Raw genomic sequence first — 18,061 nt, 5'->3', positions numbered from 1 at the left:
ATTGACAAGAGAAATAATATTTTTCCTTTGTTCTAGTTGGAATTAGAAGAGCGATGGTTGTAGGGATAGCTGGGGTGATTAGCATACCTTTGTTTGTTTCTTTCTAAAGGCCTTTACTTTAGATCCTGGGATTCCATGGATGACCCTGAATACTTTGAAGATGTTGTTGCAAGTAAATTGTCTGCTCTGGGCATGGTCCTGTTGATAAACTACAGGTTGTTTAGTGGGTGTGGTCCAGGGGAGTGCCCACAGGTCACTGGAGTTCAAATCATGTTCAGCTCCTCTGCTCTTGTCTGAACGACTAACTAAACCTGATTTATTTTTACTTACCTTTAAAGTCTTCATATTTGATCTTACAATGTATTTTGCTAACCCATAGTTTGCTAGGTCAAAACATTATTATGTGTTCTTCACTGTTTAGTCATACGTCTATTTTCCTAAATTAGTTTGAGCAGAAAACGCTTTTTAAAAAGTAAGCGTGTGTGTGTATATGTGTGTGTGTGTGTGTGTGTGTGTGTGTGTGTGTGTGTGTGTGTGTGTATACACAAGAGCGTGTGTCGGTGCTTGTGGGGAGCTGGATGTCAACATCTGGTATTTTCTTCAGTCACTTTTGTTTGTTTTTGGACCCAAGGACAAAGGACTAAGTATGTATTTTACAAGTCAAGCAGACCTGACCTCCAGGTTCTCCCAGCATCCCTTTTTAAACTTTCCAGTCCAGGGACTGGGCTGTCCTTTCCCCAGAGGCTCTTCCCTATATAATCCAGACATTTTGGTCTCCTCTCTCACCTTCTTTCTCTTCTTCTCCTACTCTTCTCTCTCTCTTCTACCCTTGCCCCAAGGTGACTTCCCTGTCCTCCTTCCTTGGGAACAGTGAACTTGCCCGAGAGCAGCTTCCTGATAAACCTGCATTTAATATAATCTAATCTGGTTTAAATTAGCTTATTCACCAGCAAAGAACCAATTTATCAGCGTTTCCATCTTATTTATTTATTTATTTATTTATTTATTTATTTAATATTGATTAAATGATTGAGACAAGGTCTCTCACTGAACCTGAGGATCACAGTTTTAGATAGACAACTGTCCTACTATGTTCAAACCCCTGCTCATCCTCACCCAGCACTGGGTTTATAGACCCCTACGCGCGCACGCGCGCGCGCGCGCGCGCGCACACACACTCACTCTGCTGCTGCCAGATTTTCACATAAGTTTTAAGGATCTGAATTCAAGTCCCCAACCACTTTACCCACTAAGCCATCTCCCCAGCTCCTGCCTCAGCCTTTGGAGTACTAGGATTATAGCCATAAGCTACCACACCTGGCGCAGGAGAGCACTCTGGAGAGACGGCCACTCTTGATTCTTCGACCTGTTGATTGCTCTCCAAACTGGTTATGTTGAAATTCCCATTAATTGAAGTGAATGGTTTGCTAAAGAGAAAGACTGTTTGAATCGCCACTGTATATTAGCATCTGTCAATATATTTTGCTACATTTCAGATGTTAAAACTAATGTGTAGGGGTTGGGGATTTAGCTCAATGGTAGAGCGCTTGCCTAGCAACCGGAAGGCCCTGGGTTCGGTCCCCAGCTCCGAAAAAAAAAAAACAAAAACAAAAACAAAAACAAAAACAAAAAACAAACAAAAAAAAACTAATGTGTAAATAATATTGTTTACCAAACTAAACAATATCAGAAAGAAATCTACTTTGCAAGTGGCACTTTTTTGATTTAACATCTACTATATAATACTTAAATTAACTCCGCACTGCGCTTACACAGTTGTGTAAATAACACTGACTTTTCAGCCTCGCCAACCTGGGTCCCAACTCTACCACCTCCCTCACTTATCACATCAGGCGTATAAGGCAGTTATTCCACTTAATCTTTTTGGCCTCTAATCAATTATCCCACAACTGCTATAACAATATTTTATAGTTAATGTTTATAGTTAATCTTTTTTTAAAAATCACATGGCACATAATTTCTACTTCCTATTTTATTACTTCAAAGAATTACTAAAAATGTAATTAAAAATGTGATTTAAAATTTTTTTTCTTTTTTTTTTTTTTTAAGATTTATTTATTTTATGTATGTGAGTACACTGTCGCCTTCTTCAGACACACCAGATGAGGTCATCGGATATCATTGCAGATGGTTGTGAGCCATCATGTGGTTGCTGGGATTTGAACTCAGGACCTAGGGAAGAGCAGTCAGTGCTCCTAACCACTGAGCCATCTCTCCAGCCCCAAAATTTTTTTTTCTTAAAGCCGGGGTCTCCTTGTGTGTTGCTGACTGACCTGAAAGGCACCATGTATACAGACTACAGACCTGAAGCATTTAGAAATCTGCCTGCCTTTGCCTCTCAAGTGCTCAAACTAAAGGCCCATTCCTCCATGATCGGCCACATTTAACTTTCATTAAGGAGCAAAGGCTGTTGAGATAAACTCAGTTTGGGTTTAAGCACTCTACCAGGTAAGCACGAGTACCTGGAAAATCAGACTTCGGCTTTTAGTTCTTCCGCTTATTTGCCACGTGGCATGAACAAGTCAGTTACTTCTGTGCTTTGTCTATAAAGCTGGAGTGATAAATTATCACACACATACATGTACATACACATATACATGTGTGCATGATAATAGTTCCAGGAATATTTTATTCTGTGAAAGTCTTATTTTTATTCTTTAATAGGGATGATACATCCATCAGTCTCATTTTATCTAGATCACTGGCTTTTTGTTTTTTTTGTTTTGTTTTTTTTTTTTAGCTGTTTTCTACCTATAAAAATTACAAATTGAGAAAAAGTGGGGTGGCCCATGCCTTCAATACCAGCACTCAGGAAATGAAGGCAGCAGGAGCTCCATAAATTTGCGGTCAGCCTGTTACATTTCCAGATAGACAGCAGCAATCTGAGAGATCCTTGTTTGCTTGTTTGTTTTGATACAAGGTTTCTCTGTGTAGCCTTGGTTGTCCTGGAACTTACTCTCTTAGGGTGGCCTTGAACTCAGAGATCTGTCTGCCTCTGCTTCTTAGTACTAGGATTAAAGCATGCATCACCACTGCCTGGCTGAGAACTCCTGCGTGTATCAATCAATCAATCAATGTATGTAGTAGAATTTTAGCAGGACCATTATATCTGGCATGAATTCTGGAGCGTTAGCACCTAAGCTTTGAAGTAGCCTTTGTCAGTGATTGTTAGGGGGATTTTTTTTTCCTTTTTTAAATACTCTTCCCCCCCCCCCCCCCCCCCCCCCAGCTGGGCACCGAACCCAGGGCCTTGAGCTTGCTAGGCAAGTGCTCTACCACTGAGCTAAATCCCCAACCCCCTTTTTTTTTCCTTTTTGAAGGATTCTCAGGGTCTTTGCATAATGGCTTAGGTGATGGATCTTTCAAGCCAACCCCCTAGATCAGATAAGAAGTTTGGTATGGAAATTGACTTGCTAAAAGTGCATTTTGTATAGCAATAAAAAAGTTTCTGACCCAAATCCCATGGGGGAGAGAGCTGGACCCTCAGAAGTGTGGATACTCCTGAGAAGTCAAAGGAGACTACCCTCTGCCCACAGTCCAGACCCAAGAGGGAATCGCATAGTGACAACTGTACCCTCGGTGCAGGGACCTAGGAGCAATCAGGGGCAGGACACTTTAATTCCTGCCTGCGCCTAGAGCTGAAAGACAGACTCCAGGAGCGCTGACACACCTGAAATCAGAGCACCTGTTCACAGAAATGGCTGAAAGAAAACAGGAAAACAGTTCTACAGCAGTGCTGACACAGAGGCCTACAGCAGGGCCAAGTCACTCCCAGAAACAGCAAGACAAGCAAACACCAGAGACAACCCAATGGCTAGAGGCAAGCGCAGGAACCTAAGCAACAGAAACCAAGACATCATCAGAGCCCAGTTCTCCCACCAAAGGAAATACTGAATATCCAAACACACCAGAAAAGCAAGATTTAGATTGAAAATCACATTTTATGAAAATGATGGAGGACTTTAAGAAAGACATAAAGAACTCCCTTAAAGAAATGCAGGAGAACACAAGTAAACAAGTAGAAGCCCTTAGAGAGGAAACACAAAAATCCCTGAAAGAATTACAGGAAAACACAACCAAACAGGTGAATTGAAAATGGAAATAGAAACAATTAAGAAAGCACAAAGGGAGACAACCCCTGGATATAGAAAACCTAAGGAAGAGACAAGGAGCCATAGATACAAGCATCACCAACAGAATACAAGAGATAGAAGAGAGAATCTTAGGGGCAGAAATACCACAGAAAACATCGACACAACTGTCAAAGATAATGTAAAATGCAAAAAGCTCCTAGCCCAAAACATCCAGGAAATCCAGGACACAATGAGAAGATCAAACCTAAGGATAATAGGTATAGAAGAGAGTGAAGACTCCCAACTTAAAGGGCCAGTAAATATATTCAACAAAATCATAGAAGAAAACTTCCCTAACCTAAAGAAAGAGATACCCATAGGCATATAAGAAGCCTATAGAACTCCAAATAGATTGGACCAGAAGAGAAATTCCTCCCACCACATAATAGTTAAAACACCAAATGCACAAAACAAAGAAAGAATATTAAAAGCAGTAAGGGAAAATGGTGAAGTGACATATAAAGGCAGACCTATAAGAATTACACCAGACCTCTCACCAGAGACTATGGAAGCCAGAAGATCCTAGACAGATGTCAGATAGACGCTAAGAGAACACAAATGCCAGCCCAAGTTATTGTATCCAGCGAAACCCTCAATTAACATAGATGCAGAAACCAAGATATTCCATCACAAAACCAAATTTATACAATATCTTTCTACAAAAAAAGAGTTTCTAGGAAGCTGTCAGTGTTCAGTCCTGGCGAGGCTGATCCCCCTGCTGCTTGAGAAGACCAGATTCATCCAGCAGTCTCTCTTTCTTTGATCTTTCAGCATAACCCGGAACACCAGCAGGCAAACAAACAAACAAATGAGTACTCTGAAATATTTATCTGTTTGATTATTTGCTTTGTTTTGTGCCCACCCTCCACGCTCTCTCTGTATAACCACCCTGTCTGCCCTGGAACCTCTTTGTAGACTAGGCCGGCAAACTCGCAGAGATCTGCCTGCCTCTGCCTTCTGAGTGCTGGAGTTAAATGTGTGTGCCACCATACCTGGATAAATCTGTTTTGGTTTGGTTTTTGGTTTTCATTGTTTTGTTTTTTGAGACGGGGTTTCTCAGACCAAGCTGGCTGTGAACTCGAAGAGATCTGCTTACCCTGTCTCCCAAGTGCTGGGGTTAAAAGCATGTGCCTGGCTGCCGACTTTCTTTTAATTATATAATTTTTTTTAGATGCTTAGTGAAATTCACTGGTAATGCCACCTAGGCTTGGGATCTTCTCGTGAGGACACAGGCTTGGTTTTCTAAAAAAGATTTATTGACTTACATTTTACATGTATTTTTCCTGCACATATGCTTGCATATCACACGTATGCACTGCCTGCTGAGGCCAGAACAGGGCATTGATCTCCGGGAACTAGAGTTACAAACAGTTGTGAGCCATAATGTAGGTGCTGGAGATCAAACTTGGGTCCTCTGCAAAAGCAGCCAGTGCTCTCTTACATAGGGACAAACCAGTTTAAAATAATCGATTGTTTAAAATTGTCATTTATTGATAAGAAATGACAATATTTTCTCCTGATACCTCAGGGTTTTGAAGTCTTAAGAAAGCAACATCAATTAAGTTTAAAATCTTTACTGTGTGAGAGAGAGATAGAGAGGAGTGAGACAGAGAGAGTGAGAGAGAGCAAGAGAGCGAGAGAGCGAGTGAGAGAGAGCAAGGGAGAGAGAATGAGAGAGAGCGAGCAAGAGAGAGCACAAGAGAGCAAACGAGAGAGAGAGAGAGAGCAAGAGAGAGAAAGCGAGAGAGTGAGAGCAAGCGAGAGAGATTGAGAGAGCAAGTGAGAGAGAGCATGAGAGTGAACGAGAGAGAGCAAGTGAGAGAGAGCATGAGAGTGAACGAGAGAGAGAGAGCAAGTGAGAGAGAGCATGAGAGTGAATGAGAGAGAGAGAGAGAGAGAGAGAGAGAGAAAACAGGGTGCAGATGTGTTCCACAGAAAACAGGAGTCAGACCCCCTGAGATGAAGCTACAGGCAGTTTGATCCACCTGACCTGAGTGCTGGGTACTGAACTTGTGTCCTCTAGAAGAGCAGGCACTTTTAACTGTTGAGCCGTATTTCCAGCTCCCTGTATTGTTTCTTATTCCCTATTCCTTAGCTCTCCACTTTCACCTTGTGGGGAAGTTCAGCAGGATTTAAACTGATGATGCTTTCTCCTTTGTTTCCAACACCTCTGTGCTGAGGGAGAAGGACTAACTTTTCATAGCCTGAGGTGCTACTCCACTGGCACACAGACCCGAAACTTTATCAAGACGACTCTCTGTGCAAGCCTTAAGCATAATTAATAGGCTTGTGGAGCAGTTTTCTATTTCAACCACCAGTCCCTAAATTTTTAGGAATTCGTTTCTTTTTAGTTTATATCTATGGGTGTTTTGCCTGCATGTATATCTGTGCACCATATATATGCAGTGCCTGCAGAGTTCAGATTCCCCGGAACTGGGGTTACAGTCCGTTGTTAGCTCCCATGTGGGTGCTGACAACTGAACCAGGGCTGTCTGGAAAAGCAATCAGCACTCTTAAACACGGAGCCATCTCTCCAGCCCCCTCAACTGCCGATCTTTAGTCTCCATAGGGAGACAATATTTTTTCCTACAGTGGGCCCCCCGGACACATCATTAGTCTGTGTTCAGTCCCCAATTAGTTGTTATCTTCCAAGTGCGATAGTGCAAATGGATTAAAGCTAGATCCGTAACCACTTGATAGTGGGATACAAGTAGAAAATTGCAAAGAACGATAGACTAGCAATTGGCAGGTCTGGACTGGATGCCATGGTGACAACAGCGCTCTATTAATGAGGCAAGAGAAGTTAAATCATTTACACGAAGCCGCATTGCTAATAAACAGACCAGACAGCTTGTAACTTGAATGTGTGAAGGGTGAGCAAAAGCAGTATCTTGTTTCGGTGACTTTGCTGCTCCGCCACTGGGATCCCTTGGAGTTCACTTTGGCTCCTCAGTTGTCCTTGCTGTTGTTCTGGGACAGGTTCCGAGATCTTAATGTGTGCACGCACGGGCCAGGCATCTTGGCAAAAATGCAAATTGCAATTCAGTGAACCTGGAGTGGAGCCCGAGAGTCTGAATTTTTAATGAGCGCCTGGCTGTGCACGCAACCTGCTCTATGGATCCTACTTGGAGCAGCAAGGCTCTGACCAGCCGTGTCACCCACATCTGGATTCATGGGATGGTCTGTCCTCGGGTAAGTAGGATAATGTTCCAGTGCGTTTGCTCGCCTGCTTGCTTTTCCAAGGTTCCTAGCTGTGTTCACTCAGTCCTACTCACACATTTCCGTCCCTCCTCCAGACTCCAACCCTCCTATAGTTACGGCATGTTAGCACTGCAGAAAGATAACTCTCTTACTCCCTCTCTTCCTACCTACCCCCCCCCCCCTTTCTTTTGTGGTTTGGTGATTGAACCCAGGGCCTTTCACGTACTAAACAAGCACTTCTTTGAGCTACAACCCTATCCCCTAAAACTGAATACTTTATGTTAACTTGAGATATTTTACTGTGATAGCATGCATATTCGGTGGAAATCAGGCTGTGCCCCAGCAACACTGAGGAGGAAAGAGAAATTTTCACTAACATTTATACACTCTTGTGTTACAATACCTTTCCCAATCTTTTATAACTTTCATGAGTATGTCTGGACCTTGGCTTTGATCTACTCCGTTTTTTGTTTTTTTGTTTGTTTGTTTGTTTGTTTTAATCTGTTTACTTACTTTTTTGACCAGACTGTCCTTGAACTCAGAGAGATCTGTCTGTCTCTGTCTCCCAAGCCCTGGGATTAAAAGTGTACACTAACCAGACCCCACTTCAGCCTGCCTTTTTTTTTTTGTAGAACACAGTACCACCAGCACAGGGCTGGAACTACACTTAATTGCCTGGACACTTCCTTATCAGACACTAATTTTAAAAATGCACTACAAGCTTGCCTGAAGCCTGATCTTATGTGAAGGCATTTTCTCGATTGAGGCTTCCTCCTCTCTGATGACTCTAGCGTGTGTCAAGTTAATGTAAAACTAGCTAGCATACCACTCTTAAGCCATGAGTACATCTTGCCTGAACAAATTGATATTGTCGAACATGGGGTCTAGTGCTGAGTCAGACCATTGATGTCTTTCCTCCTCCAGCAGATTGCATAACACCTTCCAGCACTACAAAAGATAGACAACAGGGTGGAGGGTTGACATTGACTTCTCCATGCCCTGCAATCGAAGTGTGTGGTTTCTTCAGCAATAGGGGTCTCCCCGTCTACTTCTCGTGGGCGACAAAGAGCAATGGTAGTAGCTAGTGTTGTTTTTGCAGATCTTTAGGACCTTGATGACCATGGCTTTGCACTCATAAACTCACAGACATCTGTTGTTACCTCCCTAAACAAACACTATTTGAGCTGAGAGCTGAATGAGATAAGACAGCCTTGCAAATGTGTACAAAATTAGAGTTTGGTGTACAATATCAAGCCAGTAAATTCCAGCTCGGATGAGGTAAGGAGGCTCTCATGGACCTCAACCCAAACTGGGAACACTGGCGTTGATGGCAGCTGACAAAGAGATAGTCACTCTTCTTTGGAGTTGAGGCCACTGTAGATTGCCCATGCTCTAGTGGATGGCCCCATACCCATGCATGTAAAGGCAGCACTTATGACACAATTGGTCTTGAATAAGTATTTGTGGAATGAATGGATGGATGGATGGATGGATAGATGAATGTGCTTAGCTTCTAGGGGGTTCCCACAAAGGAATCCGGAAGAAGATGTTCAGCAAAATCTCCAGAGTAGTCTGGTCAGTGTAGCATAGCACCTTCATTTAAGTGAAGTCAAGCACAAATCAACAAAGGCATACAATTTTTGAACCTGCCATTCACACATTTTTCTCTTTAATTTAATAGCAACCCTACTTGGAAGGAGTCTGCGTTGCCAAACATAACTTGAGAATTTTCTTCCTGTTTCTTCTCTAGAATATTAGTTTATTTCCTAGCTCTTTCCTGCATATATATGTATATATATTTTAGATAAGTTTTTGTTGTTTTTGAAGAATCATACATGTATCTAAAGCATTATTATAGCCCCCTCAACTTTCTCCTCCAGCTTGCTCTGGATCATCCAGCATGCCACCATATCTGGTGAACAATGATTTTAAGAAAACTATCTTTTTCTTGTTTTTCTCAAAGACAGGGTCACGTGTAGCCCAGAGTAGTTTCAAGCTCCTTTTGTTTCCAAGGATGATCTTGAACTTCTGATCCTACTGCTTCCGCCTCTGGAGTGCTAGGATTAAGCATGTATCACCACACCTGTGGGGGTATCTATGGATACCAGATCTACTGGAGGGGGAGTTATAGGCAGTTGTGAGGCAGATGGCATGGGTGCTGTGAACCAAACCTGGATCCTCTGGAAGAGCAGGAAGTGCTCTTAACTGCCGAGCTATCTCTCTCTAGCTCCCCACTCACTGTACATTAGTATAAAAATAAAATAAAATTAAAACTTGGGTGTGGTGGTGCATGCCTTTAATCATAGGGTTCTGGAGGCAGAGATAAGTGGGTCTCTGAGTTTGAGGTCAGCCTCATCTACAGAGTGAGTTCTAGGACAGCCAGGGTTTCATAGAGAAACTCTGTCTCAAGCAAAACAAAACAAAATAACCAAACCAAACCAAACAAATTTAGACACTAATCACTTTCACATTAAAAAAATTGTTACAATTTCCAAAGAGTTAGTTTAGAAATGTTTCCCCTTCACTTGAGGTTTGGTCTATCAGTGGGAGTGTGATTTTGAAAAAGGAATTCTGTGTCCAGTAGCTCAGCACCTGATGAGAATTTTAGGTAGCTGAACCTGTAGTGTAGAAACTTCAAGAAGGTAAAAGGTCACAGTGATCCCGTTTGTAAGTATACTTGAGGTCATGTTGAAGCAGCAAGGTAAGTTCCCACCCACCCCAAACTACCCCTGTGAGAATACTCAAACACTCAGAATAAAGAAAAAGCTCTTTAACAGCATGTGACCAGTTCTAGCTAACACCCTAAGAGAAACCAGCTCCAACAGAGCATTTTAACAGCTTATAGACATTTTAGGATTTAACATTCCACATATCCCACCGTCTTTAAATTTCTTTTAGGTTCCAACCCTATGTTACACTTTGAGCAATTAAAAAGAACCTAGCAAGTTTGGCCATTTTGGATTGGTGGTCGATTTACTAACAAAGATATTGTCACAACCTCTTTTGAACTTGACCAGTGCTATTCTTTTCTAGCAAATTTTATCCAGGGTTTACACAGATCATCCTGCCCGTCAGACAGAATTATACTTATCTTCATAAAGGAACCATGACTTAATGGCCAACCAGGACTTAGGTGTCTGTAACCCAGTGCTGTCCCCTTAGAGCTGCCTGCTAGAGCTGTGTTCTATGATTTGGGAAGAGGGCCTAATTGTCAGCCGTTTTAGTGAACAAAACAAGCATATTCTCAGTAGCCTAAACTTTAATCGTGTTAGAGGCATCAACATTGTCCCACCATTCTAACAGGTCAGGCTGCCTATTCTCCAGTTACATTAAAGCCATGCTCCTTCACCTAGATCCATCTTACTTTGTGAAACTTAGTATTTCGTAAGATAGTTTATGGGTAAATCCTATATATCATCAATTTATTACTCTCAGTTCTTCCTTCTCTTCACTTTCACAGATGCATGAAAGTCTCCCAGTATCAGTATTTTGGAAGCTGACTGGGGCAATCTTTCAGTCTGTTTTAGGAGTGGAAGATTTTTGATGGCCATAAAAAAAAAAAAGAGTCTAGGTTTCAAGATGATGTGAAGTTGATGTTAATAGAGCATGATACAGTCAGTGGAGGAGAGTCTTAGAAGATCTGGCCATAGTGAAAAGGCTAAGACACAAAAGGGCTTTATGACAAGGCTGCCATTAGAGCCTATGATTGTAGTGCTAGTTAATCTGTTTTAATCTCTTGGCAGTGTGTCTTCTGCACCTGCCCAAGAGTTTTGGATTTATGAATGAAAGACATATATATGTCAGCTTATTTTTAATATGTCCTAAGCAGCAAAATGGTTGGGCACTTCCAAACTTCCACATGGCTAACACACTCTCTTGACGAAGCAAGCACAGTCAGACACCGGGTTCTCCAGGATAGGAGCAAGGATTAAAAAAAAAAAAGGCAATTAGACAACACTGTAGCATGACCCTGCCCAGCTCTTAGATTGAAGCGGGTTTATTTTTTCCCAGTCTGCTTTTATACTATTTTTTCCATTTTTTATTGGATATTTTTTATTTACATTTCAAATGTTATTCTCTTTCCTGGTTTCCTGTCCATAAGCCCCCTATGCCCTTCCCCTACCATAAGGGTATTCCTCCCCATCCACCTCCCCTTACAGCCCCTCAAACATACCTCTGCATTTGGGGTCCAACCCTGGCAGGACCAAGCTTCCCCTTCCACTGGTGCCCCAACAAGGCTATTCTTTGCTACATATGCAGTTGGAGCCCTGGGTCAGTCCATGTATAGACTTTCAGAGGAGGTTTAGTCCCTGGAAGCTCTGGTTGGTTGGCATTGTTGTTCTTATGGGGTTGCAAGCCCCTTCAGCTCTTTCAGTTCTTTAGTTCCCCAAAGGGGGTCTTGTCCTCAGTTCAGTGGTTTGCTGCTGCCATTCATCTCTGTATTTGACATGATCTGGTTGTGTCTCTCAGGAGAAATCTGTATCTGGTCCCTTTCAGCATGCACTTCTTTAACTTCATCCATCTTATCTAGTTTTGGTGACTGTATATATATATATGGGCCACATGTAGGGCAGGCTCTGAATGGCCATTCCTTCAGTCTCTGCTCTAAATTTTGCCTTCATATCCCCTCCTATGGATATTATTGTTCCCCCTTTTAAGGAGGAGTGGAAGCATCCACATTTTGGTCATCATTCTTCTTGAGCTTCTTGTGATCTGTGGATTGTTTCTTGGATAATTCAAGCTTTGGGCTAATATCCACTTATCAATGAGTGCATACCATGTGTTTTTTTCTGAGATTTGGTTACCTCACTCAGGATGATATTTTCTAGTTCATTCCACTTGCCTAAGAATTTTATGAAGTCATTGTTTCTCATAGCTGAGTAGTACTCCATTGTGTAGATGTACCACATTTTTTAAATCAATCCATCTGTTGAAGGGCATCTGGGTTCTTTCCAGCTTCTGGCTATTATAAATAAGGCTGCTATGAACATAGTAGAGCATGTGTCTTTGTTGTATGTTGGAGCATCTTTTGGGTATATGCCCAAGAGAGGTATAGCTGGGTCCTCAGGTAGTTCAATGTTCAATTTTCTGAGGAACCTTCAGACTGATTTCCAGAGTGGTTGTACCAGTTTTCAGTCCCACCAAAAATGGAGGAGTGTTCCTCTTTTTCCATATCTTCGCCAGGATCTGTTGTTGCCTGAGTTTTTTAACTTAGTCATTCTGACTGATGTGAGGTGGAATCTCAGGGTTGTTTTGATTTGCATTTCCCTGATGACTAAGGATGTTGAACATTTCTTTAGGTGCTTCTCGGCCATTTGATATTTCACAGATGAAAATTTTTTGTTTACCTCTGTACCCCACTTTTTAATAGGGTTATTTGGCTCTCTGGAGTCTAACTTCTTTTTTTTTTTTTTTTGGTTCTTTTTTTCGGAGCTGGGGACCGAACCCAGGGCCTTGCACTTCCTAGGCAAACGCTCTACCACTGAGCTAAATCCCCAACCCCAGGAGTCTAACTTCCTGAAGTCTTGGTGTATTTTTGATATTAGCCCTCTATCAGATGTAGGATTGGTAAAGATCTTTTCCCAATCTGTTGGTTGCTGTTTTGTCCTAATGACAGTGTCCTTTGTCTTATAGAAGCTTTGAAGTTTTATGAGGTCCCATTTGTCCATTCTTGATCTTAGAGCACAAACCATTGGTGTTTTGTCCAGGAAATTTTCCCCAGTGCCCATGTGTTCGAGACTCTTCCCCAATTTTTCTTCTGTTAGTTTGGGTGCATCTGGTTTGATGTGGAGGTCCTTGATCCACTTGGACTTAAGCTTTCTACCCGGTGATAAGAATTGATCGATTTGCATTCTTCTACATGCTGACCTCCAGTTCAGCCAGCACCATTGGTTGAAAATGCTATGTTTTTTCCATTGGATGGTTTTGGCTCCTTTGTCAAAGATCAAGTGACCATAGGTGTGTGGGTTCATTTCTCGGTCTTCAATTCCATTCCATTGATCTACCTGCTTGTCTCTGTACCAATACCATACAGTTTTTACTCTGTAATATTGCTTGAGGTCAGGGATGGTGATTCCCCTAGAAGTTCTTTTATCGTTGAGTATAGTTTTCACTATCCTGGTCTTTTTGTTATTCCAAATGAATTTGCAAATTGCTCTTTCTAACTCTATAAAAAAATTGACTAGGAATTTTGATGGGGATTGCATTGACTCTGTAGATTGCTTTTGGCAAAATGGCCATTTTTACCATATTGATCCTGCCAATCTATGAGCATGGGAGATCTTTCCATCTTCTGAGATCTTCTTCAATTTCTTTCTTCAGAGTCTTGAAGTTCTTATCATACAGATCTTTCACTTGCTTGGTTAAAGTCACACCAAAATATTTTATATTATTTGTGACTATTGTGAAGGGTGTCATTTCCCTAATTTCTTTCTCAGCCTGTTTATCCTTTGAATAGAGGAAAGCTACTGATTTGTTTGAGTTAATTTTATAGCCAGACATTTTCCTGAAGGTGTTTATCAGTTTTAGTAGTTCTCTGGTGGAACTTTTGGGATCACTTTAGTACACTATCATATCATCTGCAAGTAGTGGTATTTGATTTCTTCCTTTCCAATTTGTATCCGTTTGACCTCCTTTTGTTTTCTGATTGCTCTGGCTAAGACTTCGAGTACTATATTGAATAGGTAGGGAGATAGTGGGCAGCCTTGTCTAGACCCTGATTTTAGTGGGATTACTTCAAGTTTCTCTCCATTTAGTTTGATGTTGGCTACTGGTTTGCTGTATATTGCTTTTACTATGTTTAGATATGGGCCTTGAATTCCTGTTATTTCCAGGACTTTTATCGTGAAAGGGTGTTGAATTTTGTAAAATGCTTTCTCAGCATCTAATGAAATGATCATGTGGTTTCTATCTTTGAGTTTGTTTATATAGTGGATTACGTTGGTGGTTTCTCATATATTGAACCACCCCTGCATACCTGGGATGAAGCCTACTTGATCATGATTGATGATTGTTTTGATGTGTTCTTGGGTTCAGTTTGCAAGAATTTTATTGAGTATTTTTGCGTCGATATTCATAAGGGAAATTGGTCTGAAGTTCTCTTCTTTGTTGGGTCTTTGTGTGGTTTAGGTATAAGAGTAATTGTGGCTTCATAGAAGGAATTTGGTAGTGATCCATCTGATTCTATTTTGTGGAATAGTTTGGATAGTATTGGTATGAGGTCTTCTATGAAGGTTTGATAGAATTCTGCACTAAACCCGTCTGGACCTGGGCTCTTTTTGGTTGGGAGACATTTAATAACTGCTTCTATTTCTTTAGGAGTTATGGGGTTGTCTAGATGGTTTATTTGTTCCTGATTAAACTTTGGTACCTGGTATCTGTCTAGAAAATTGTCCTTTTCCTACAGATTTTCCAGTTTTGTTGAATATAGGCTTTTGTAGTAGGATCTGATGCTTTTTTTTTTTAAATTTCCTCAGATTCTGTTGTTATGTCTCCCTTTTCATTTCTGATTTTGTTAATTTGGATACATTCTCTGTGCCCTCTGGTTAGTCTGACTAAGGGTTTATCTATCTTGTTGATTTTCTCAAAGAACCAACTTTTGGTTCTGTTGATTCTTTGTATAGTCCTTTTTGTTTCTACTTGGTTGATTTCAGCCATGAATTCGATTATTTCCTGCCTTCTACTCCTCTTGTGTTTATTTATTTCTTTTTGTTCTAGAGCTTTTAGGTGTGCTGTCAAGCTGTTGATATATGCTCTCTCCTATTTCTTTCTATAGGCAGTCCGAGCTATGAGTTTTCCTCTTAGCACAGCTTTCATTGTGTCCCTTAAATTTGGGTATGTTGTACCTTCATTTTCATTAAATTCTAAGAAGTCTTTAATTTCTTTCTTTATTTCTTCCTTGACCAAGTTATCATTGAGTAGAGCATTGTTCACCTTCCCTGTATATGTGGGCGTCCTTTCCTTATTGTTATTGAAGACCGGCCTTAGTCTGTGGTGATCTGATAGGATGCATGGGGTTATTTTTATATTCTTGTATATGTTGAGGCCTGTCTTGTAACTGATTATGTGGTCAATTTTGGAGAAGGTACCATGACATGCTGAGAAGAAGGTATATCCTTTTTGGATGGAACATTCTATACGTATCTGTTAATTCCATTTGGTTCATAACTTCTGTTAGTTTCTCTATGTCTCTATTTAATTTCTGTTTTCATGTTCTGTCCATTGATGAGAGTGGAGTGTTGAAATCTATTATTATTGTGTGAGGTACAATGTGTGCTTTGAGCTTTAGTAAGGTTTCTTTTATGAATGTAGGTGCCCTTGTATTTAGAGCATAGATATTTAGGATTGAGAGTTCATCTTGGTGGATTTTTCCTTTGATAAATATAAAGTGTCTTTCTTTAACTTTTTTGATGACTTTTGGTTGAAAGTCAGTTTTATTCGATATTGAAATGGCAACTCCAGCTTGTTTCTTCGGACCATTTGCTTGGAAAGTTGTTTTCCAGCCTTTTACTCTGAGATAGTGTCTGTCTTTGTCACTGAGGTGTGTTTTCTGCATGCAGTGAAATGCTGGGTCCTCTTTACGTGTCCAGTCTGTTAGTCTATGTCTTTTTATTGGGGTATTGAGTCTGTTGATGTTGATCAATATTAAGGAATAGTGATTGTCACTTCCTGTTATTTTTGTTGTTAGATATGGAATTATGTTTTGCGTCTCTCTTTTGGTTTCATTGAAAGGAGATTCCATTCTTACTTTTTGTATGGCATAGTTTCTCTCCTTTTGTTGGAGTTTTCCATCTATTATCCTTTGTAGGGCTGGATTTGTAGAAAGATATTGTGTAAATTTGCTTTTGTCATGGAATATCTTGGTTTCTCCCTCAATGTTAATTGATAGTTTTGCTGGATATATAGCCTAGACTGCCATTTGTGTTCTCTTATGGTCTGTATGACATCTGTCCAGGAACTTCTGGCTTTCATAGTCTCTGGTGAGAAGTCTGGTATAATTCTTATAGGTCTGCCTTTATATGTTACTTCACCTTTTTCCGTAACTGCTTTTAATATTCTCTCTTTCTTTTGTGCAGTTGGTGTTTTAACTATTATATGACAGGAGGAATTTCTCTTCTGGTCCAATCTATTTGGTGTTCTGTAGGCTTCTTATATGTATGGGCATCTCTTTCTTTATGTTAGGGACATTTTCTTCTATAATTTTGTTGAATATATTTAGTGGTCCTTTAAGTTGGGAGTCTTCACTCTCTTCTATACCTATTATCCTTAGGTTTGATCTTTTCATTGTGTCCTGAATTTCCTGGATGTTTTGGCCTAGGAGCTTTTTGCATTTTACATTTTCTTTGCCAGTTGTGTTAATGTTTTCTGAGATTCTCTCTTCTATCTCTTGTATTCTGTTAGTGATGCTTGTGTCTATGACTCCTGACTTCTTCCTTAGGTTTTCTATCTCAAGGGTTGTCTCCCAGGGTTTTCTTTATTGTTTTTATTTCCATTTTTTAAATCCTGAATGACTTTATTCAATTCCTTCACCTGTTTGATTGTGTTTTCCTGTAATTCTTTCAGGGATTTTTGTGTTTCCTCTTTAAGGGCTTCTATTTGTTTACTTGTGTTTCCCTGCATTTTTTTAAGGGAGTTATTTATATCCTCCTTAAAGTCCTCCATAATTATCATAAAATGTGATTTCAAATTTAAATCTTGTTTTTTCGGTGTGTTTGGATATCCAGTATTTTCTTTGGTGGGAGAACTGGGCTCTGGTGATGCCAAGTAGTCTTAGTTTCTGTTGCTTAGGTTGCCTCTCGCCATCAGCTTGTCTCTGGTGTTTGCTTGTCTTGCTGTTTCTGACAGTGGCTTGATCCTCCTGTAGGCCTCTGTGTCAGCACTCCTGTAGAACTGCTTTCCTGTTTTCTTTCAGCCATTTCTGGGAACAGGTTCTCTGCTCTCAGTTGTGTAGGCCTTCCTGGTGACTGTCTTTCAGCTCTCGGGGCAGACAGGAATCAGATGGGTCCTGCCCCTGACTGCTCTTAGGTCCTTGCACCCAGGGGGCACAGCTGGCACTAGTCGATTCCCTCTTGGGTCAGGAATGTGGGCTGAGGGTAGTTTCCTCTGATTTCTCAAGAGTTTCTGCATTTCTCAGGGTCCAGCTCTCTCCCGCAGGGGATTTGAGTGAGGGATTTCCAGCTCCCAGTGGAGCTGTTTGACTGGATCAGTTCAGCTCACAGACCAGAACTGTAGGTATTGTCAGCTGACTATTCCTATATTCTTGTATCTAGAGGTACTCTGCAGTTTCCTCTTGGACCAGGGATGTGGGCAGAGTTGGGCAGATGTGATAGTCTGTTCTGCAGTCTCAGGATGGTCTGCACTTCTGGATCGCTTTTATACCATTTTAATTACACGTAATAAGGTCAGTTCTAGGTTAAGGGAACAAGCAAGACAATAAACACAAATAATCAAGGACCAAGCAAGGCAATAAACAAAGCCCCGTGATCACTGTTTCTAGTGGCTCATCAGGATGACCAAGACATCTGAGCCTTCCCTGTCCCAGCCCAAAGTCAAGTTCTTGCCCCAAGTCAGATTCCTGCCTGATCTTACTTCTGCGTTTTGGCCCAGTGTCAAATTCTTGCCTGAACCCTACTTCCTTGTTTGGGCCCAATGTCAAATTCCTGCCAAGTTTCTAGAAGTTGTCCCTCAATCTCTCCAACTCTCCTCTC

Source organism: Rattus norvegicus, chromosome 5 (genome assembly GCF_021556685.1).
Source record: "Rattus norvegicus strain SHRSP/BbbUtx chromosome 5, alternate assembly SHRSP_T2T, whole genome shotgun sequence".
NCBI lineage: Eukaryota > Metazoa > Chordata > Mammalia > Rodentia > Muridae > Rattus > Rattus norvegicus.
This window is presented reverse-complemented; position numbering follows the sequence as displayed.